At 39.1% G+C, this 24,312-nt stretch overlaps 1 protein-coding gene across 2 annotated transcripts in view; it reads left to right on the top strand.

Moving 5' to 3' along the window:
• The first annotated feature begins 5,735 nt into the window (after nt 1–5,735).
• The window catches only part of NRG4 (neuregulin 4), a 103,803-nt gene continuing 85,226 nt past the window's right edge, over nt 5,736–24,312 (top strand). The window contains exon 1 of one of the 2 annotated variants that reach the window (XM_044076111.1): nt 5,736–5,832. The gene's annotated coding sequence lies outside the window, so the exon portion shown is untranslated. Of the gene's footprint in view, nt 5,833–9,467; nt 9,714–24,312 lie in introns of those variants that run through there. The other variant, XM_044076110.1, reaches the window with a different exon arrangement.

Below are 24,312 nucleotides of genomic sequence, written 5' to 3'. Positions count from 1 at the left end.
ACCACTTATTAGTGTGTGTTTTAAATATGTAGTTCTAAACATTTTCAAGTAAGCAATGAAACAAAACATGTGAAACAATAGTGCCAAAACTACCAATTTTAGAACATTTCAACCATAAAAGGCCACTCAGATCTCTGTCATTACAATCATAGGTTCATAGGTTCATAGGTTTATACTAGGCTATCTGCCCTAAGGCATTTATAAGCCTAGCCCAAATTATTGTGGCTTACGCCACCCCTTATATGGAAAAATACTGTGCCCATTAGTTTGTTGTGCCTCTGTCCAGCAGTGACCCAGAGATGATTCCCGGGGTAAACCTACGATCTCCCATCCACAGGTCTAGATTTCTCTTGAACAGAGTCAGCGAGGTGCTCTGCCTCACATGGACCGGGATTTTATTCCACAGCATAGGGAGTCTCTGAGTGATAAATCTATCCCTCCAGCACGTCCTATTTATATCCGTGCTAAGGTTTAAGTCGCTTGCTCTAGTGGTTTTGGTGGATTTGGATTTTTGAGGTGGAGCATGTCCATTAATTCCGGGTTGGACATGGCCTTGTATGTCAGGCACATGTCACCTCTGAGCAGACGGTATGCGACTGAATAGAGCTGGAGTTTCTTCAATCTGGCAGCATATGACAGATTTTGGAGTCCCTTTATCCTTTTGGTGAGGAACTTTTGGGGTCTCTCCAATTGCTGCAGATGTCGGGTGAGATACATCCCGAATGGGGCATTGTACTCGATCATTGGTCTGATAAGTGAAGAGTACAGGGGAACAATGACCTCACTAGATCTGGATGTGAATCCCTTCATGATCAGGTGGGCAATGTAGAAGGTCTTTCTAACCACTTTAGCAATGTGAGTGTCAAAAGAAAGGCCACTGTCAACCTGGGTCCCCAGGTCCCTGATAACCTCTTCTGTGCTTAGTGGATTGCCACCTATATGGTAGCTTGGGGTTACCTTGTTTTTCCCGAAGGGTATGACTATACATTTTTTGGCGTTTAACTTCAGGCCATGGCTCTGGCACCAGCTATCTGTTTCAGTGAGTCCCTTCTGAAGGATATCCGTGTCCGATGCACTTTCCACTATGGCGCCCAGTTTGCAGTCATCTGCAAACTTTGTCAGCCAAAGTCCTCCCATGTTGGCCTGTACTTCTGAGAAGTAGATGCCAAACAATAGGGGGCCAAGGACCGAGCCCTGTGGGACACCACTTGTGACCAGCTTGGAGTCTGACACAGCGCCAGCAACTCTAACCCTGTGGGTTCTGTCCTTAAGCCAGTTTGCAACCCATCTTGTGACATATGGGTTTACATTTAAGCTGGTAAGTTTTTCTACAATACCTGAGTGGGGTATTGTGTCGAAAGCCTTTGCAAGGTCAAGGTAGGCTGTATGGACTGCCTTTCCCTCATCAATGGCCTTGGTGACTATTTCGAAGAAGTCGACCAAGTTCAAAAGGCATGATCTTCCCTTGACAAAGCCAAACTGGGTCGGGTCCAATGTCTGCAAGTCCCCTATATCTTTGTTTATGAGCTCCATTATGATCCTCTCCATAGCTTTGCAGACTAGACTTGTTAAGCTTATGGGGCGGTAATTACCAGGGTCCGTAGAGGCGCCACCTTTGTGGAGTGGGACCACAGTTGCCGTCGCCACTCCTTGGGCACGTATCCTGTGGTAAGGCTGAGATTAAACAGCTGCCTTATGTGCGGGTTTAATTCCTCATTTAGCTCGTGTAGCACACAGCCGGGGACACCATCCGGTCCCATTGATGCTGTGTTTTTAGCTTTAGAGAGAGCAGCTTTCACCTGCGCATTTGAGATGTCCGGGAGGCTACACTCGGCTGGGATAGTTATCTCTCCTTTAGGGGAGAGGGGTGAAGTTTGCACTGAACCTGTCTGCCAGTATGTTGGCAATGTCTGTGGGTTCAGTGATTTTTGTATCATTTTGGACTAATTCTGAGCATATCTGTGAGTTTCCACCCAGGTTCCTAACATAGCTGAAAAAGGCCTTATGATTGTCCTTTGAATCCATGGCAATTTTTCTCTCAAAATTGGCCTTAGTTGATTTTATGAGTGCTCGTATTTTTTACTAATAATGATCAGGGGTGACTTCCCTTTTATGGATTTTGTTCTATCATGTAATAGCTTTCTCCTCTTATTGTAAAGTTTGTTAATGGCTGGGGTCCACCAGACTGGACGTTTGCCCTTTGTGGAAAGAGTCTTGGTTTTATTTGGGATTGCCTGATCCATGCAGTCCTGGAGGTGTTCATAGAAGGCATTTGTAAGGGCTTCGCAGCTTGGGTTGTGGTTTCCTCTGACTCAGGGGCCTTGAAGGATACCACACCAGTCTTGAGTAGTGTGAAGTTTGCTTTAGAGAAGTTCTTCACTATGGTCTTTTTGTTTGGGGTGGGGGGATGTGGATTTCCAGTGAGATTAGTTTATGATCAGATCTCACCAATGAGGGATATACTTCGGTGTGGAGCATTTTGTCCCCATGTTTGTGACAATGAGATCTAGTATATTTTCTCCTCTCGTGGGAACAGTGACTAGCTGTTCCATGGCATTTGAATTTATGAACTCCAGGAACCGTTGGGCTAGAAAGTTAGGGCTTGAGTAATGTTCCCAGTCTATATTCGGGTAGTTGAAGTCACCCAATATGATGGTGTTTGGAGATACATTTATACCCTCCAGTGTCTTCAGGAAGGCTGTGTGGGGTTCCTGAGTTTGAGAGGGTGGCCTGTAGCATGCTACAATTTGTAGAGCAGTTTTGCCTATGGTTAGGTGCACCTGGATGGTTTGCCAAGCTTCATGCATTGCCACCAACCTGGAGGTGTGAGTATCCTTTATGAATATGGATACACCCCCTCCTTTTGTGGAGTGGTCCGGGTTTTGGGGCGGAACGCATGATATGAGGTAAAACCTAATAGTGCCGGTTGCTCTCAGGAGCCTTGAACCAGGTTTCAGTTACAGCACAGACATCAATGTTCTCCATACTGAGAAGGGCCTCGAGTGCGTGCATTTTGAGATTTAGACTTCTGGCATTGAGCAGCATTACCCTCAATTTCTTCCCATTTTTGTTTTCTAGGGTGGTAGGTTTAGAATTTGAGCCTTGCCTAAAAAAGGCACTATGGGGGTGGCAAGAGCCTTAGCCAATATCCGGAATCCCAGGGGTGACAGGTGCAAGCCGTCCCTTGCGAAGCAGCGTGGCTTGTCAAGCATGTCATCCCAGGCAGACAGACACTGGATCCCCTTTGAATGACACCAGACATTAAGCCAATTGTTAAAGCTGATCATCTTGTCTCTATATTGTGGCATCATTCTTGGTGAAGGAAGGATACTGCTCAGGGTTAGGGTCATACCTGCCTGGGCTACATAATCAGAGAGCTCCTCTATGTCTCTTTTCATGCAGTCCAGGGAGGTACGTCTCAGGTCGTTCACACCAGCATGGACAATGACTGTGTCATATTTGTACTTGCTGTGGAGTGACCCGAGTGCTTGTGTTATGTGGCGGATTCTAGCGCCCGATAGGCAGCTTACTGTGACCCTCTCCTTGTTCAGCCTGGTGAGTGGGACGTCAGTGTGTCTGACTATGGAGTCACCTATGACAAGTATGTTTGGTGTTGTATTTGGCCTTAAGGGCTGTGACTGCTTTGCACACTGCTTTTGTGGTTTATGTGTTGCTTGTGGGGTGTGTTGAGGTAGCAGTTGTTTGGGTGTCTGCTTTGGAGGCCTCTGCTGTTTAGGTAAATTTTTACTCAGAGCCTCCGAGTATGTCTTTGTGTGTTTATGTGTTTGATTCAGTGGAGTGGTAGCATTATGTGAGGCTGGTTTTGTGGTGTGTGTAGTTGCCTTTTCCTCCTGTCTGGTCTTGCCAGTCCTGAGTTGAGAGAGCTCAGCCTCCAGTTTGGCTAAATAGCTGCATCTCTCGCAAGTATTTGTGTTATGTGGGAGGAGGAGAGGGTTGTCTGTGTACATGAGGCAGTCCACCAGTATCAGACAATATGCACAATCTCTGCAGAAGTAAAAGTCATCTGAATAATTCCAAATTAAAGAGATCATTGACTAATATATATATATATATATATATATATATATATATATATATATATATATATAAAATAATAATAATATATATAACTTTATGTTCTAGTGTTTCATCTAGAAATTCCGTACCTGCTGCCTTTGAAGAATAATTTGTTACATTAAAAAATGGTAAGCTGTAATATTGCAATAGGGAATGGACTGGCAAACTGACAACAGGTTTATAGTTACTAGACAAATCATCCAAAGGACACACACGAAGAGCACAGCACACCCATCTCCCCTTAACTGCACCAGAGTATCAGCAATCCCTGTACGTGGTGTGGGAGTAGAACCTACATCCTTCTGCATCAAAGGCAGGTATGCTTCCTGTTGTGCTACTAACGCTGCTTTCAACTTCTCTATTAAAAACACTGATGGCCAGTTGCTAAACAAAATAGTTTGATATTGAAAACAGACTTAACATGAGCAACAATAATCTTATCTTCCATTGAAGCTCACATTCTTTGAAAATGCACTGAAACTCGCATTCTTTGAAAATGCACACCGTTGACTAAGTGAGCAGTCTGGTAGTTTGTGTAGAAGATTCAGGCTATTGTCTCCTGTGACCAAGGTACAGGGTTTGAGCCTGAGCAAGTTAATTAACTAACCTGCCTCCCCTAACTGAGGCATTCCACACATACACAACCCCATGGAAGGAATGGCTTGTTTCACATGGCAGCAAGTTCTGTAGTAGTTCCCAAGTTCTCTGTGTTTAAATCCCATGCAAAGGCAGCAGAATCAGGACACCCCAGTGTTTAAATCTGCTGCTATGCATATATCTTAAGAGATAGTACACCCTTAAAGAAAAAAAAAACTATGTCCTTAAAGAAGAAATGTAATTTTATTGTTTACTTAAAAGTTTTGGCAGCCCCCAGCCAGTGACCCCCCCCCCCCCCCCCCAGGAAATTGCCTAGGTTACCTAGTGGTGGATCCAGCTTTGACTCTCTGTGTGTGTGTGTGCGTGTGTGTGTTATACTTGAGATGACTGTCACTTTAATATACATTAGTTAGATGAGAATACCTTCCTGTATCATTGAGTTTATAAGGGTGAAAATATTGGCTATATTTTAGATTGGGAGTGGTCACTCAGGAAGTGGGTGGACACAATTCATTGGCAGCTGAATACACTATATGCTTGGTAAATAGAGTGACATGGCTGTTGGCTCTTTTAACGTCCTCTGCATTTCAACAATTTTTTTTTTCTTTTTAGTGACACACAAAGGGCAAGGGCATTGGAAGGTTAAGCCATAACATTTTCTTGCAATTATTTATTTGTTGATTTATTTATTAATCGATTGATTGATTGCTGCTATGATGATTAAGGATACAAGTGCATTCACATGTCCCACCTAACAGAAATGTATATTCCATGAAAAAAAAATCTTGCTCTGTTCTTTTCTCTGGAAATATTATGATATTTAAGTTCTTATTACTTTTTTAGTTGAATTGCGGTACAGATGGATACTTTTAGCAAGTAAGTAAGAATCTACTCTAAAGCATTAAAAACGTACGTGCTTGCAATTAGTTTTGTTTGTGTTTTTCAGCTTTTTACCTTTAGGGGTCGCCACAGCGGAACTCCGGTCCGCTAATGATTGGTAGTGGATTTTTACGTACCGGGTTACCAGCGCTGACGCACAACCTTCAACGAAGACACGCCCCATTCACGTATGTCTCCACACAGAAGACGCTCTAGTTGAGAATCGAATGGGATAACGTCTTGCTATCAGGCGACAATGCTTGCAGCACTACCACCGTAGTACGTGTTTGTAATTAGTAATTTATAAATATGCATTACAGAGTATCTGAACTTAGTGTCTATTTGATACTTGCAAATGATTTTATAACAATTTTTATTTTTGTAAAAGAATGTACAATTATAGATTAAAAAACAATGGGAATTTATAATAATCTGAATGAAACCCGAGGTTAAACATCAATAGTAACCTTTCCCATGGGCGAACCATCACTGCAGTGTATGTGATAGCGGTGGTGGTTTGATGTAGCATGATCCGCCTTCACATACTACCAGTCCCTATATAAAATATCGAGGTCATTGACAGTGCAACTAAAAGCGACGTCTTCTGAGTGATGCTTGTTACTGAAAAACATTGCTTTTCTCTTACTGCCCTTGAGGTGAAATCCAATATGTAAACTAAAATGAAGATTATTGTTAATTCTGGCTATAGACGTGTCAGCTGGAGGATTGTTGCATCATTTGAAATCACCATGATGATGAGTTGTGTCATCAATGAAAATATAAAGGAGTGCAGAACCCAGAAATTAGCCTTGTGGAAAACTTGAGGTACACTTGGAGTCATGACAGTTTAAACGAATGCCTGTTAAAATCCTAAGGAAAGTAAGTGTATTCTCGAAAGAGGAGAACCTCATGTGTGAACGGCTGGAAATATATGCTAGCGCTGAGGTTGCAGGACCTTGAAGTATGACACTTACCCTGAGGTTAGGGTTACCACCTGTCCCACTTTGCGAGGGACAGTCCCTCTTTGGGCAGTTGTGTCCCACAAAAATATTGTCAGAATGGCAACTGTCCTGAAATATTAGGGCAAAATTATTTCCTATATTTTATGTAATAGTTGCATAAAACAGTTAATCTGTATCTGAAACATCTAAATGTTGTAAGAAACAGAATAAGCAACTAAAATGTTACAAGAATAAGCTTTTATTTAGGCAAAAAAGTGAAGTTCTGTCCCTTGTACTGGCTGTGGGTATATTTTGGCCTGCAAAATCTGATGTTTGTACCACAACTGTCCCACTTTGGCCATCTGAAAAGGTGGCAACCCTACCTGAAGTACAACAATAGTGTATATATAAGCAGCAGATGTGATGGGTCTGAGGCCTTGCCCCACTTTAGGGGATGCAGACGCTTTGCTCAAAGACTGAAAAGATTTGCCAGCAAGTTTAATAACTCACACATTTTCTGTTTGAATCACATTTTATTTTTAAAAGTGCCAAAACTTGCACCATTTAATCTCACACTTCTGCTAAGGAACCTGTTAACAGTTGAACCACTTACACACATTAAGGAACATCCCATAATTGTTCAGTATGTTCATTAATATTTGATTGTAATGCAGCTCAAAACCTTTTTGAGGAATAAAAAATAACTTTAATTTAGCAGATTGTATACATAATTCGACAATATCCAACAAGGCTGTCTCGTTACCACGAGCCTGTCTGAAACCATTCAGATAAGTTTACCCTTCATGAGATAAATGAACTGTTGTTGCTGTTGTGTCTTTCGGCTTTTCCCAGTTAGGGGTTGCCACAGCGGAACTCCGGTCCGCTAATGATTGGCAGTGGATTTTTCGTGCCGAGTTGCCAGCCCTGACGCAACAACCTTCAACGAAGGTACGCCCATTCACGCATGTCTCCACACAGAAGGCGCTCTAGCTGAGAATCGAACAGGACAAGGTCTTACTGTGAGGCGACAACGCAACCACTGCAGTCTCATGAGATAAATGAACTAATTTCTGTATTATGTTGATAAGGGAGAGAGCAGGGAACTTTATGTGTTGATAATTATTTAATGTAACTGTTTCCCAATTAGGTAATAGAACAAGATCTATCTTCCTGATTTGCAAAACAGAGTTGATGAGCATTGCTACGGGGAATGACACAGCCCTGTAACAGAGTTTATGGAAAACTGGCAAAAGATTAGCAATGAAAATAATCATATTGTTACTTTTCTGAAGATTCTGTGCACAGAATGTTGTAAGACTATTTGGATGGAAAATGCAGGAGTTTCCCTTTATGTCTAAGCATGTTAAATACTAAATTGTCATTTGCAATAGTTTGTCTCACAGTGTCAGTGAAGAAAATCCCAAAGTGATCTGCAATTTTCTTACTGCTATAAGATGTGGAAAAGGTAAGGGTTAGATATCTGCCCAATACATGAGAAGATTATTAATACTTTGAAAGATTTGTTTTTTTGTTGGGGGGGGGGGGTGATTATGAACTTTAGCTTTCTGTTGACCACATTACCCTAATTTACATTAAAATTCTGATACCCCATCACAAGTATGGTACAGTTCTGTATGCCTTATCTTTATTAAGGACACAGACAGAACATATGCAGTTCAGGGAAGAACAATAAAAATTGTCAATGTTCTGCATCTAAAACAATATAAAGAGGGATTAGAAGAGTAATATGTGTAATTGTGAATAAAGGAGGAAGAGAGGCGATATGGCAGGAGCATTGAAATACTACATCTGAACTGTGACTCTACAGAAGGAAAGCAGTACGTATTTATTTACCAAAAAACAAACTAATAAAAAAAAAAACAGAGAGGGACAGATCAGTGAGGACAAGAATACATCACTTAGGAATATATAGTGAATGTTTTAGGATAGATATGAATCTACGTTTTTTTTTTTCCACAAAAAAAGTGTGAAAATGGATTGGAACACATGGCACGAACAAATTATGCACCTAACATATATAAAGCAGGGAAAAATAAGTTGACTTTAAATGGGATAGTTATTTGTTTACTTGCTTATTTAAATTAGTTAGCCTCAGTAGAGTGCTGGTCAGTGTGAACTACTTTTAGACTCTGCTTATCCAACAGATGAAAATCACACAGACATGATGGCCAGACATGTTTTGTTTCAGAGTAGCAGTGTTTTACTAGCTAAAGACTAAGAAACAAGCATGCAATGAGTCGACTAGCCATCCAGGAGGACTGGAAGTGGAACTGAAAGTGAATCAACTGGATTTCCATTTCTACAGCTCACACTCTTAAATCTTGGCAGTGTCACAGATATAAAGATGCTTTTCATGCCAACTTCATAACTTCACATGGCAACATGTAATGCAATTGGTAAACGTCTGAAAGATGAATGGTCATGGCACAAAACCAGTGCATTTTCTTCTGATAAGGGTGACCACAGCTCCATTGTGACTTTGGGTATGCAATGCTACTGAGATCTGCTATGGTAAACATAGTGGTTAACGTGGGCAACTATATAAGCCCAACAATGTAAAATGGAAATAAAATAAATCTCAATTTCACATTTAAAATTGCCTTCATCAAATTCTAGATGGAAAAGAAATCATTTATCATAGCTCTAAACTATAGTAGTAGCATTTAAAACTGTAGTGTTTTTCTAAATTACAAAGGACTGTATGACGGATTGGAATCTGCTCTTTGGTAAGAATGTCTGGCATTTCACTTTCATGGTAACCTTTCTCCCTGTCATTCCATTCTGTCACTCCCTTTCTGTAAGGCATATTTCATGTTCCAAACCTGTTGAAACTCTAACAACCACATGCATTCCTTGGCATACATTTGAAAGAGTTACTGGATGCCAACTGCATCCTGGCATTCTTTGGGCTTGGGTAGCTGGGTCGTTAAGAAACTGAATACTATTGTACAAGGAACACAATAACGCAGTGGATTCTCTCTTCATTCAAACATATAGAATGACAAATAATCTTGCAATGAAAGGGAAGGTTTAAAGTGACACGGCTGTATAGCCTCAAGGAAGGGAAACTCGTTTTTTTAGGCAGTACCTGAATGACGCAATTTGCATTTTTTTTCGTTACATGTTCAACATTTATTAATGCTCATCTCTGCTCACTGTCAGTAGTAAATATTCCAGAAATAAAGCAGCAACACAAAGGTAAGTTTATATTCTTTATCAATTCCTAATATACACATACATATATTCTGGTTACTGTAACTTGATCTAACTTTATGTAACCACTCATACCTGCTTTATATTTTAAGTAGTGGTAAAAATGTTGCATTGGATTGTAGCTTTTATAAGCTAATTGTCTTAGATTTCTCACTTGATAAAAATCGATAGTATGCTTTAGATTTAAGACATGACAAAGAGTAACATATGCACCTGTCTAGGTCACTGATTAACTTAACAGTCGACTCTTACCTGCAGTAGGTTTGTGCCTTGTGTATCACATACAGTCATTATTACATATCCTATAAAAGCCGTTTGAAAGATTCTGTGATTCTGTTGATCATAATAATGAAAGTCAGTATTGTATGGGTAAAAGATGGCACATGGTGGCAGGCAATTTTATTTCGTTATCTGGTAAAAACTGATGAAAACTCTTAAATGGCCCGGGTTCGGTAACAAGCAGCTATGTGTGAAATATGTAATGGAAGAGGAGGGCATACCAGGAATTCTATAGCTTTGACTGGCTGCATATTGCTATGACATCCATTATTCTTTCCTAGTTACCTATGTAGTGTAACACTCAATATTTTCCATTAGTGTTATTCAAGATATTTAAAATACGTTTGAGTGCAAGGATTCTCCATCAGAAATGTTACCTACCCAGGAAATGCCCAGTTCTCCCCACTGGAGGAATGAATGGGCCATTCTGGTTAAGGTAGTGGGGTCATTAATCAGGTCTAGTAGGGGATAAAAAACAAACAAACAAAAAACACTGGGTAATACACTGTTTCCATGTGGATTCCTACAACAAAATAAATTGTACTGTACTGATCTGATTAGCCTGCCATGACATACATGGTCATAGTGTAGGAAACAGTACATTGAGATCCAGCATAAGACTATCTTCCTACATTGTATTTAGACATCTCCATGGAAATAAGCCCTGGTGAAACATGTAGGTTATAACGGTTTAGTTACCTACTTCTTATAGATGCACTTTGTCAGAAAATAAAGACAGTTGTACTTGACTTCCTCGTATTGAATTGGACAGCACAGTTGTAATTGATGAAGGTTTCTGCCTCACAGGTCCATTGTCTGGTACTCAGTCCTGACATCTGGGTACTCTGTGGTCATAACTAGGGTGGGGTAAAGTGGGAGGCTGTGACAGGTGTAAGTTAACAGAGGGCATGATTGCCCCTGCAAGTCAGTCATGTGATTACTTTTGTTTGTCTACAGTATAAGTAGTCAGACTGCATCTACAGCTTAATTAATTTGCTTCCAGTATATGAGTATGTGTGTGTGTCTGTGTGTGTATGTGTGTGTGTGTGTGTGTGTGTGTGTGTGTGTGTGTGTGTGTGTGTGTGTTTAACAAGGCAGTAATAAAGCACTTTACTACAGTTAGTGAAAGAGTTGTTATGTAGAAACAAAGTATCCCTTTGCTTGGAGTTATCTTTTTTGAGGGGGGGTCCTCAATCTGTCTGTCCATAACTCCGTTATTTCCATTTTGCAGATGGGGTCAGGGAGTCTGCTAGAGCCACTGTTCACATTGCTGGACGGCTAGCCTTGCATGGGATGTTCTTCCATACCACACAGACACACACACAAACACACACACACACACACACACACACACACACACACACACACACACACACACACACACAAATACATACTATGGCCAGTTTAGAGTGTCCATTTCACCCATTTGTACAGTAGATTTATCACATATTATCTGCACTTCCTTGGTATTTCAGGTCACCTTATCACAGTTTGTCATGTTCTTTCAGGTACTTTGATATTATTCTATATCTACAGTGGGGAGGTATCTCCTGGTATACAGCAGGCTGCAATGGAATTTATAGCTGAATTACAAGCAGATAAGCTACCAGGTTTGAATGTCAATCTACCACTTAAACACGCCTTTAAAGAGTGTAGGCTTCGTAAGCGACTCTGATTGCTTGATTATTTATGAATGAACTGATGTAGAACTTTGGAAGGCATGGTCCAGTCAATCGACTTCTTTGAAAGGTGTGTCCATGAAGACTGATAATGATTGGTTGTTTGGTAGAAGCATTTTTGTAGGACAATAATGATTGGTCTTTTACTTCTTTTAACTACTTAGGATATGAGGTTGTGAATAGATCTGAAGAAGGCTTGGGTGCAACTCGAAAGAGCTTATCATTTTTACCAATTCAAATTCACAGATTTGCTGTTTTATTTGTTTTATTAAAGTCTATGATTCTACTTTACAGCATGGTGACCGCACTGGTTATTTTTATTTTTATTCTATTACTGCTTTTTATTTTACCATGCAGATCTTTGACTGATTTTCCACTGGATTGATATATATATATATATATATATATATATATATATATATATATATATGGGTCTATATTATAACATCGAAGTCTTAAAACTTCGAATGTTATAATATCAAACCCTATGCTCCGAAAACGTTGAAAATAGCGAAGCTGCAGAATATCGAATACTTTCCCAGGGAAAGTATTTGGTGGGTCGTTTCTGCAGCTTCGCTATTTCCTCGAATGTAGAGCGAAGGTTATGGACCGGGTTAAGGTAAGTGTGCGAACAGATCGGGTTAAGGTGAGTGTGTGATAGTTAGGGACCTTAGGGTTAGGGAGCGGGTAAGGTGAGTGTGCGATAGGGACCTTAGGGTTAGGGAGTGAGTAAGGTGAGTGTGCGATAGGGACTTTAGGGTTAGGGAGCGGATAAGGTGAGTGTGCGATAGTTAGGGACCTTAGAGTTAGGGAGCGGGTAAGGTGAGTGTGCGGTAGTTACTGGATAGATAGTAGTGTATGTATGGTTTAGTGTAGGGTTTCGTGAAGTGTATGTGTGTGTGGATTATTTATTTTGGTGTGCTTGTGTTTTGTGTATGTTTGTCAGAACAGCAAATTTTTTCCCTGGGAAAAAATTCGCTATTCTGAGTGATCAATGTTATAGTCTTTCGATCGAAATGGTTTGATATTATAGCATTCAAAGTTTTAAGACTTCAATGTTATAATATAGACCCATATATATATATATATATATATATATATATATATATATATATATATATATATTTTTTTTTTTTTTTGTTTTGTTTTGTTCTGTTTTGTTTTGTTAAATTGGTGAACTGGGTCCATTTTCAGCTGCAAGTTTGTTACATGGGTGGTAGAAAAGTAACGCTGACAGCATCATGATACAATGGACAATAAAATAAGCTGAGAAAATCTGTCATGTCACAAAAAACCTTATTACACAGTATTTTAAAGTTTTGCCTTTCATTAGCTACAATAGAAGTAAAAAAATCTTTAAGCTGGGAAGTGCAGTTGAATTTGTCTGCAATGGTATCAGGATGGATCAGGAATGATTATAGTATGTTTGTTTAAGGTTTAGAATGTGTGTATTGAAGGCATTTGTGAAAAAATTGAGTTACGAATGAGTAGAAGAGTTGCAATTCAGGTGGTACATAATCATAATACAATATTTATTTATTTATTTTATTTTACATTTGTTGACCGGGCTAGTCTAACTGGATATATGTCCATTTTCAGTAGGCCCGGGGAGATAAGCTCCGAGACACAACACAATGCTGGTACAATACATGATTTAACAATGATGGCAGCTCATTGTATAACTGCCTAACAAAATTATCACATATGTATAAAGTAAATATCCACAAAAAGATGTCAGTACAAACAGTAACATTATCTAGAAGATAAACTTGTCTTTGTTATCAAGGAAAATAGGACTTGTTACCGAGAAGTAGTGTGTAAGCAGAACCTAGTAAGACGAGCAGGTTAGTCAGGGTTAGTACAGGGGCATAACCAGAGTGTTCTAAGGAAAAGTTTCAGTTTGTTTTTGAAAAGTGATATAGAGGACAGTGATGAAAGTTCACTGGGAAGTAGGTTCCAGGATTCTCCAACAGTATTGGAGAACAGAGAGTCACCAGCCATGTTGTTGGATTTACATATATTTACTAGAAGTTTATGTGATGAACGTAAGGTTTTAAGATTTTTATAGGGGATAATGAGGGTAGAAAGTATTTGAGTATTGGTAAGTTGGTAAAGGGTCTTGTGGGCAATGGTCAGTTGGTGAAATTTAAGCTGATTTTGTAGCTCAAGCCATCCTAGCTGCTTTAGGTTATAACAATGGTGGGTTCTAAATGGATTGCCTGTGGCAAATCTAGCAATGTTATTGTAGGAGTTTTCCATTTTGTTGAGGTTACTTTTTGATAGATTAGTATATATGAGTGAGGCATAGAGGAGTGTTGAGATCAGATGTGTGTGAGCAATAGTTATTCTAGCTGCTAGAGTAAGGAAGGGTTTGATCCTGTAGAGAGAGCCTAGTTTTCTATTAACAGTTTTTAGTGTATTGTTGATATGGGTGTCGAAGTTAAGGTTGTTCTCAATAGTTATTCTGAATAGTTTGGTAGTTGGATCTGGAGATATGAGAGTACCATTATTGGATATTACTGTAAAATCTATTCGAGAGGACTTCCGAGTAGGAATAAAGAGCAAGAGTTTTGTTTTTTTGGGGTTCAAGAGGAGGCAGCGCTGTGTAAACCATTGTTCTACTGTATTAAACACCTTTTGGGTTAAGGACTGCAGTTCAGATGTAGATGTGGCTGAGAATATACGTGTAGAATCGTCTGCGTATTGTATACATGTAGCTTGGGGGATTACTAAGTGAAGGTCATTGATGAAAATTGAGAATAGAAGAGGTCCTCATATGGACACTTGAGGGACACCAAGGGTAATGGGGAGGTGGGTAGATAGATTATTATGCCATAGCACAGCCTGTTGTCTATTGTCGAAGTAGGATTGGAACCATTTTATAGCCAGTGCATCTAGTGAAAGGGATTGGAGGATACTTATAAGTATCGTGTGGTTAACCGTATCGAATGCTTTGGACAGATCGATGAAGAGTGCCGAGGAAAACATATTGTTGTTACAGTTTTTGTTACTACAGTCAGTAAAGGATAAGAGGGCAGTGGTAGTGCTGTGGAATGGCCTGAATCCATGTTGACACCTGGAAAGTAAGTTATTTTGGATTAGATTGTCAAATATTTGACTATGGATGCATTTTTCCATTATTTTTCCAAAGGAGAAAGTAAGGCTATGGGACAGTAGTTAGAAAATTCGGTAGAGTTGCCACCTTTATGTAGGGGGATAATGTGGGAGATTTTCCAGATAGTTAGGCTGTGTCCTTCACTGATGGTTCTATTAATCGGAATGGAAATGGGATAGGCTATGGATTTGTCTGCTATTTGTAGATATTCTGCAGGTAATTGGCCAGCGGATGGAGTGGATGGTTTAAGTTTTTGGATAAGGATGAGAATGTGTGATGTTGGGACTGGTTGGAAGAGAAATGGAGGGGGTGGGCTAGTATTGGAGGTTAGTTGAGTTAAGCTATCAGGTGATAACTATTTGACGAGTGTTTGATTAGCCTCTGTGAAAAAGGTGTTAAAGGCATTGGCAGTTTGCTTGGGATTCTCATGATCTGTGCCTTATGGGGTTGGCGTAGTGGATTGACCTGGGTGGTGGACTTGGTTAATGCTCGCCCAAAATTTTTGTGGTTTATTTTGGTGAGTTTGCTGGAGTTGTAGATAGAAGTTTCTGGATAAGTTGGACTGATGCTAAAGCAAATTCTTTTTGTGATACTAAAGAGGTGTGACTTTAGTACTATTTTTTAACTTGAGATGGAGAGAGTATTAGTGACATGGAGGGTAAAGAGTTCCATAGTTGTACAATGTGCAACAGAGAAAACTTGAGAAGGTCATGGCAAGTGGTGAAGAGGGCTAGGTAAAATGTTTTGGATACTGGTCTTACTTGCTGATAGTTATTTATATTTAGGATGTTGATGGAAGTAAAGTAAGGACATAGTGACCTTTGAGGTGAATGAGTAATATTTTGGCTATTTTAGGGTTGTAATATCTTTCCTCATGGGTCAGTTGATTAGACTTTAACCGCTCAGTTGCAATTACTATTTGCATAATTCCACAATGTCCTGTTTTGGGGAGTGTTGCCCTTCCCTACTATGCAAGCATGGCATTAGTATACATAAGTTTGGGAGGATGTGAGAGGGCTTTCCCCAGCAAAAAAAAAAAATGTTTCTCCAATGTGTACGTAGTATGAATGTAATCTGCTTATGTAGCTCAGTTGTGAAAGATAAAGGTTTTTTTTTTTTTTTTGCTTAGCAACAGTGTTTTGATCATGAATAGCAGAAACTAGCTTTAGTTACAGAAATGTAGTAATGTTCAGCTTTGGTGAGAAGCAATTAAGTACTCAAGTTTGTGTGTTTTACAATACAACCAGAACATATGAGGTAAAACACAGCAGAAGAGTAAGTTTATAGCTCAAGTTATAGAAAGTTTTTTGGTCTGTTTTGGAGAACTGATGTTAAAGTTAGTGGAAAGTTTTCATTTTAGACAGGAAGTTGCATATGATTTTGTAGGACTGTAAAGGAGATGATTGGATGTACCCAGACCACTAGTATTTTAAAGTAGGGAACCATCCAAGTGATATGCCAGATTATGAGAGGATTGGGTGAAGTAATATGTCAGAGGCTAATTTTTGTGAATCCCTATTTGCATTAATTTTGTTTTCGAGGTTATTGTGACACTTAATGTTGTAAACTAGTTACCACGTGTGACCAAGATAAAAGATTGTTAGACTACATAAACATAAGGCCACCAGCAGAGAAGATATATTTCTGGAGGCTACCATGTCTAGGAACCTTGTAGAACAGTAGTGGGCAATTAAGTAGTAGGGGAGTGGATGTCTAAAAATTCATGGTTGATTCTGGGTTTTAGGTATTCTTGAAACCATTTAAGTATCTTTTTTGTAATACCACTGTATGGAGTAGTTTCAGTAGTAGTAGTCTGCATGTGACATGGGGCCAAAGGTCTTGGCAAGGTCTAGTACTGTGACACTGGTTAATTCATAGTACAATACATATTAAGTAAAACGTGAGAAGGGTAGAAATGGTACCATATCCTTTATGGAAGCCATTTTGATTGGTGAAAATAGTTTAATTCAAGGTGATTTATAGATAAATAACACAAACTAGTGTACCCTAAAGTCACAGATGTCATTTGAACCCAGATGTGTCAGTCAAATAATCCAAGACCCAAATGGACAGGAAAAATGAATTTTGTTGCCACCAGTTGTTAAGCACCAAGTTATGTACAAAGATACAACAAATGCACTTTCATTCTGTACACAATAAGGACTTCCTCAAAACAAGATCAGAGTACATGAAACTGCTGTAATTATACATACTTCAGCAAAGTCACATGCTTCGCAAACCAGTCTTCACTTAATGAACAGCTCAAAGTTAGCATACAACAAACAATCTTTTAAAAAACTTTACTGTATGATAATGCTTCTCAATTTAAAAACATCCTACAAATGTGTATACATTAAATAAAGAATACATGGGAATTCATAAAAATATGTATTGCTTTAAAAAACTCCTATAAAACTAATAAATATTCCATGTTATAAAAGTTCCAATGAAAGTGTGTATTGCACTTAAAATTAAATATCCCATAACTGTTTTTAATAAATGTATTCAAATTATTTACATAATTAAATCCATTTTAAAAGTTAAAATAAATATAGAAGAATAATAAATATATTTATAATTTGGCTACTTTACTGCATATCTGGGCTCCATTGAAGTTTGTGACTGCAAGCGTGCACTACTTTATGGTTGTTAGTCTTTTCAGCGCACACCACATCTATCTTCATTTTGGTTCCCGATTTATACATTAGTTGACATTGTTTCTTTAAGCATATTGGTAAGAGGGGATACTGGCCAATAATGATCAGGTGAGGAAGAGTCTGGTACTCTTGATAATGGGATGAGTGTGGCAGATTTCCCTAGTTCTTGGTAGATCCCTGTGGGTAGGAAAAGCTTATTTCATGGAAGAGGGTATGGATATCTTATGCACTGTGTGTGTGAATAAATCTGGGGTGAAGCCAGACAATGCCTTCCTATCTATGACATTTAAGGTTTTGAGACCTTGCAGTATTGATTTAAATGGGTGACAGGTAAAAGGAGTGAGCATTATGTCACTCTCCCCTTTACCCTTTAAATAACCTTATGCATCATGGAAGTGAAAGTGAATGCAAACTCTCCTTAAGTTGTGAAAAGAGCAATCCTCAATTGAATAGGCGCACACGTACTTAAGAAATGGTATGCTCCTTAATACAAGTTTCTGTATGTACCTGCTTATGCCTTTTTCTCCATATGACAGTGCTATGCACATTATGTGGCCACAGGTGATGTGTTGTCTCAGTACTCAGACATAGTTTATCACCTACACTGCTAGATACATGAGCAGAAGCAATGCCATGTGTCTATTTGGCTTCTGTACAGGACTTAACCTGTAACTGCATGCTCATGTCTCTCCAGCTAGCAATATATCATGTTGACATATCAACACATACAGTACAGATAGTAACTACGAGGTTGTGGGTCCTGTGTAGGGCTACTTAGTATTTACTGGGACTGTGCATTGCTTGATAGTATGTGTTTGTTTGTCTGCACCTGTGAGATACATGGATGTATGGGCCTTTGTATAGGTTTTATTGGTTCATTTCAGATGTTAATATGTTGCACATTGTGTTGTATCCCATTTGTTGTCTATCACACAGAGCACATGTTTTTGGCTACAGCAGTATGTATGTGGGTCCGTGGGGTATATTGTATACTGTAATTTCACTGACTTTTAATCTGGAGGCAGTGCTCTACCAAAATCATGCATATTAGCTTCACTTCAGTTATGGTAGTAGTGAAGTCACAAGTGTCACTCTGGTTATGGTATTGTAGGTGATGACTCATTACCTTGGTATACATCACCAGCTACAATTGTTTATGTTCCTCATGATGTGTGTGTGTGTGTGTGTGTGTGTGTGTGTGTGTGTGTGTGTGTGTGTGTGTGTGTGTGTTTTTCACTTATGGTACCATGCTTTTGGTTACTGTGTGTGTGTGTGTGTGTGTGTGTGTGTGTGTGTGTGTGTGTGTGTGTGTGTGTTTTTCACTTATGGTACCATGCTTTTGGTTACTGTGTGTGTGTGTGTGTGTGTGTGTGTGTGTGTGTGTGTGTGTGTGTGTGTGTGTGTGTGTGTGTGTGTGTGTGTGTGTGTGTGTGTGTGTGTTTTTCACTTATGGTACCATGCTTTTGGTTACTGTGTGGTATATTACAGCAGTATTTTTGTGTCTTAGGTATACATGCACAATCACCATTCAGGATTTCTTTGTCTTTATAGTACTTTTTGTGACTTACATGACCTTTGTTTGATGCCAAAAAGAGACAAGAAGTCTGCCTAATCTACTTTTTAATTGTATTTAATATTCTGCCTCCCCGTATCCATCTTTCAGCTTCACCTTTTCTCCTCCTGTCCCACATATTCTTGAATACCTTCATGAATTTTCTCATTGCAATGCATTCCAGAATTCAATGTCTTGGATTCATAAGCCTCTTGATTAAGAAATATTTTTTCAGACCCACAGGGCTGCTGGTCCCCATAGTCTGCTTTATGTGCCCCCTCCTCCAACCCCCTGTCTCCTTCCTCTTCAGGATGACCCCTTTTACATCTCCTTGAAAAGATCTTGAGGGGTCTATATTATGATATCACATGCTCAGAAGAGCAAATGACACATGTAAGCAAAAGCTTACAATGTCGAAACTTCAGAACAGCAATTTTTTTCCGAGGGAACAAAATCACTGTTCCAAAATAAAAAAATTTAAAAAAAACTGTAAAACATTACATAATGTGGGGGGCTTCACCACCCACACCCCCGACATAGGTGGCTGTGCCCCCACACCCCCCTACTTAAATATACCAACTCCAAGATCGCACTATAGTGCCAAAAACGGCAAAGTAGCAAAAGCGGCCAAGCAAATTCTTTCCCAGGGAAAGAATTCGCTGAAAAGCCATTTCACTATTTTGCCTTTTCGTGCTTTTCAGTTCGACAAAGATGCATTTGATAACCTGTGTCTGCGACAGCGTAATAGGGAACCGATCTTGAGTACATGTTTCATGACCCACTCTCACCTCTTCTGATGTTTAGTGGGAACACATTTGTCAACCTCTTAGCAGAAGAAATCTGGGCATAGTCTAAAATAATGGGGGGGGGGGGGGGTAGGCCCAAACATCTGGACAGATTTTAAATATTGTTTTTATAAACTTAGAAAGTTGTAGAATAACAAGATTTGTGTTAGTATGCATGTTCTGAAGCATATGAAATCTGAAACTCATAAGCATGTCATTATTTAGTGACTTCCGTCCTCAGTAATTTATCAGAAAACCACAAATTTCATGAGGATCAGACTGAAAATATGAGACAAAAAATCTGGACAGCTGAGATGTATGGGAAGAACTTCAGTTGGTCATATTCTTTCCCTTCCACCTCATGCACTTTTGCCGGATGTCCTTCCAGAAACTAATGTCCCTCTTTTTGTATATTATCCTGAACCTTACACAGTACTCAAAGTGTGGTCTGACTATGGTAAATTTAATAATAATGAATTTTATTTGATCCTAGTTTTTATGGAATTAGTTTTAAACAACAACTTTATTCATTATGAGGGAGAATTTTTTTAAGCAGATTCAGGGAGTAGGGATGGGTGCAAGATGTGCCCCCACATATGTTAATATTATTTTAACAGCTTGGGAAGAAAAAATTATTATTAATTCAAAATATGCCCATAATTGGAAATTTTACAAGCGTTTCTTGGATGATATGTGCTTTTTATGGGTGGGCATGATGGATGAATTTTTAGAATTTTTTAAGTATATCTCAGAGTCCACTGATTTTTCTAAAATGTACTTATAATAAGGATAAAGAATTTTTTAATTATTTGGATATTACTATAGGCAAAAGTGAGGGTTGTTTTTATTCTAAGATTTTTAGAAAGCCAACATTTTCGAATTCTTATTTGGCTTTTAATAGTGCTCATCCTTACCATCAGAAAAAAGGTATTGTTAAGGGACAATATGTGAGGGGTAGCCATATGACATCAAGGGAGAGTGATTTTGAGGATGAATGTAAGATTTTGCACAATATGTTTATGGATCGAGGCTACCCTAAAGATCTTATTGAGCCTATAGAAAGAGAAGTTAGGGAAGGTAGATATGACAAATTTAAACCCATTTTGGGTTCAAATTTTGTCTTGAATGAGATGAAATATACAAAGCTTAACAGTGAGGGTACAGACAATTTTGTAGTTGATTATAATGGTAGTGCACCTAGAATTAGGAAGATTTTGGAGGAAGAATGGTGTAGGTTTGGTCAGATTTCGGATTTGAAATGTATCTTTGAAGAACCTTTGAAATGTACATATAGAAGGGGCAAAAGCTTAAAGACTATTCTGGAGGGTAAATATGGTATGAAAAAAGTTAAGGAAGGGAAACTAGGAACCTTTAAATGTGGAAGGTGTTCCCAATGCCCTTTTATTTGTACTAAGCAAACAATTTTTTTAGAGAGCAGGGACAGACTTATCCAGAGCAAATACTTTGCGAACTGTCACACCTCTGGGATAGTTTATTTAGGTTTGTGTGATCATTGTGATGCATTTTACATAGGGAAATCGGAAAGAAAGTTAAAAAATAGAATTTATGAGCATTACTATGAGATAAAAACAAAATGTACTAATAATACTTTATACCGACATAAATTAATTTGCAAGGAAGCTAAATTTAGCTTCTTTGTGTTGGAAGTAGTGGAAAAGGATGTAAGAGGTGGGCTATGGGAAACTTCAATTCATCATAAAGAGCTGTTGTGTCAGCTTTCCTTGGAGGCGAATAAACCTCCAGGTCTAAATGATGCCATCTCTTTAGCACCTGTACTCAAGCTGAGATCAGCTAAGCTTTAAGTGTTTTCATTTTATATTTTTTTCTGTATTTATCTTATTTTAAATGTGTATTAAAATCAGTTTATATTATAAAGTGTTGGTAGTATAGGATACCACAAGCTGTAATGCTTTTGCTGGTTGTATTAAAGAATTTAGTTTGTTTTATTAGATTAAGTTATTATAAAGTATTTATTAAATTTTGATAATAATATTAATTTATTAATCCATTAATGTATCAGGTCAGTGTGGGGGTAATCCATTATAATATATTTTAATGTATGTGTTGTATGCATTATAAGTCTTACCCCTTTAAAAGTTTAAGTATCTTGTTCCCTTTAATTAACTAATTGTTTAATTATTTTAATTATTTTGATGAATATATAAGGAGTGGTTTTTGTGTAGGTATGCATTTGTCTCCATCTGATGAAGTGGTTTAAACGAAAACGCAGTGCTGGTGTAATCGCATTAGTGGACTGTATAGTCAAACTTATTGTTTCTGCGTTTTATTGGACTGAAGAGATGTTTTAATAAAGGAATTCGTGTGGATTACGGATTTGTGCCTCTTCCATCTGTTCTGTATTTTTGGTGTTGGTGAACATTGGAACAGTGATTCTTTTTGGTTTGTGTTGTGGTCTGACTAAGGTCTACCAGAGCAGAAGTATTACTGCTTTGTTTCTGGAATCTATCCACCCTCAAGATGCACTCCAGCATTCTCACTTCTATTGCTACTTCCCCATTTCTCTGCTCTTGAGGGCCATTCCCAGTGTACTCCACCCCCCCACAATTTTCCTGCTCTGTTGCCTTCACTTTCATACCCCCCAAGCCTGATGTTTCACATGAGAGGTTCGGTGACATTAGTTAAGCACTTTACATCTGCTTTCACTGACACCTTTCTTCCCATTTGGTATTCATTTCCAAATCCTTTACTGGAATTCTCCCTTCCATCCTTCACTGTTACACCTAACACTGAGTCATCACTAAAGAGGGTTGTCAGACTATCCACTGTCCTTTAGATATGTCCATAATACACTGTCGAGCAGTGGAAGCAACACTAGCCCCAATGGTCAGTCTCCTTAGTCCTGCCTCTGCTCATCTCAGCACAGCCCACTGTGTTCTACCCTTCAACCATGCAACAGACCCACTCCTCATTATTAACCATACCCCCAACACCTTCACCTTTATTAGCAGTCACCTATGCATAACCAGTTCAGAGGTTCTGATGAAGTTCAGGTAGACCCCATGCCAAAATATAGTCCTCTGTCTGCTTCTCTTATAACCCATACATAAAACCTGATCAGGTTTGACTGATCATGTTTTCTGTCCATAAGTCTATTCTAGTTTATGTCCTGGACATTGTTGCCTCTTGGAGACAATTAATTCTTGCCATCAGGATTCTGTCTATGCATTTCCCTACATCTGCTCTTTGTGCCTGTAATTCCCCATATTTTTCTTCCTCACCCCCTTGTACAAGGACAACGCACTTGCTTCCCTCCACTCTTCTGGCAGTGCTTTTGTGCTCACTGATCTGTTGGAAATCTCCATCAGGACATCTCCATTCCTCTCTTGTGTCTGAAACTGAGCACCTAGGACTCTCCCGGTGATGCACGAGTGGTGTTGGTCCCTACTGCATATCACATGGGATGGTGATCTCTTACAGTAGTGTGTTCCACTTGAGAGACCCCTCAGCTACCCAGTCAGTGGTCCATTGAACTAAATAAACTGAAAACTGAAAGACCTACCAAGAAAGCAGCCCATTCCTGCTTCCCAAAGTCATCTCACCTCAAGTACCTGTACACTTATTAAACTAAAACTTAAGTATGTATTTTAAGTGTTTATACCTGCTCGTATGAAAAAATAAAACTGCCCTTTATAACCAACAGTCTCTCATGCATCACTACACTCCCTGGGTGATCTGCTCTTATCTCCCAAACACCTTATCAATAACTCCTAACCCCCCCTCTCTGCTACCCTTATCTATCTCTTTCTCAGCCTACACTCACTCCCTTTGCTTCCCACTTCTGATTATAGCTTTCCTGGCAAGTCATCTTACCTGAATTACCTGTTTCTGATTGTTTTTCTTTTCTCCTAGTCCTTCCATACCTGGCACAACCCACTCCATTCACCCTCGCTGTGCTTGGGCTCACTCCGCTCCTCTACCCTACCCCCATTCCCACTCACCCCTAGAACAATAGAACCTATAGGTAAAGACCATGCCCTCAATCACCACTCATTACCCCCACATTCCCATTTACCCTATTATACCACACTTGTCACCCCCCCCAGAGCTCACTCTACCGCACCCTTAGTACAACTCTCATCTCATACAAATTGAGTATAATGCACACTACTCTTTTTCAAACAACAAACAATGTTCTATACACTACACACCCAACTACCCAAAGCACTAATCTATCCCTTCACTATTTCTACTCTACTCCTGATTTCAATCCTTACCTCCTACCATACCCACCTTAAGGACAGCAACCCACCCCCATGGCAAACAGAAGCATTAGGCAACCCTGTAAAACTGATAAACTTCCCCATATCATCATGTGACCTTATCTCCTCCCATACCTTCTCTTTCTTACATAATAAGCAGCCAGTTAAATATAACCCCAATTCCTCTCAAAGAGATGCTAAAATATTATACAAGCTTACTAAACTCTATCTATACCTACTCAATACACTCACATGCTGTGGTGATATACACCCTAA

Source organism: Protopterus annectens, chromosome 7.part0, assembly GCF_019279795.1.
Source record: "Protopterus annectens isolate FY-2018-M chromosome 7.part0, PAN1.0, whole genome shotgun sequence".
Lineage (NCBI taxonomy): Eukaryota > Metazoa > Chordata > Ceratodontiformes > Protopteridae > Protopterus > Protopterus annectens.
Note: the sequence above shows the minus strand (reverse complement) of the source record. Positions and strands in the feature narration are given on the sequence as shown.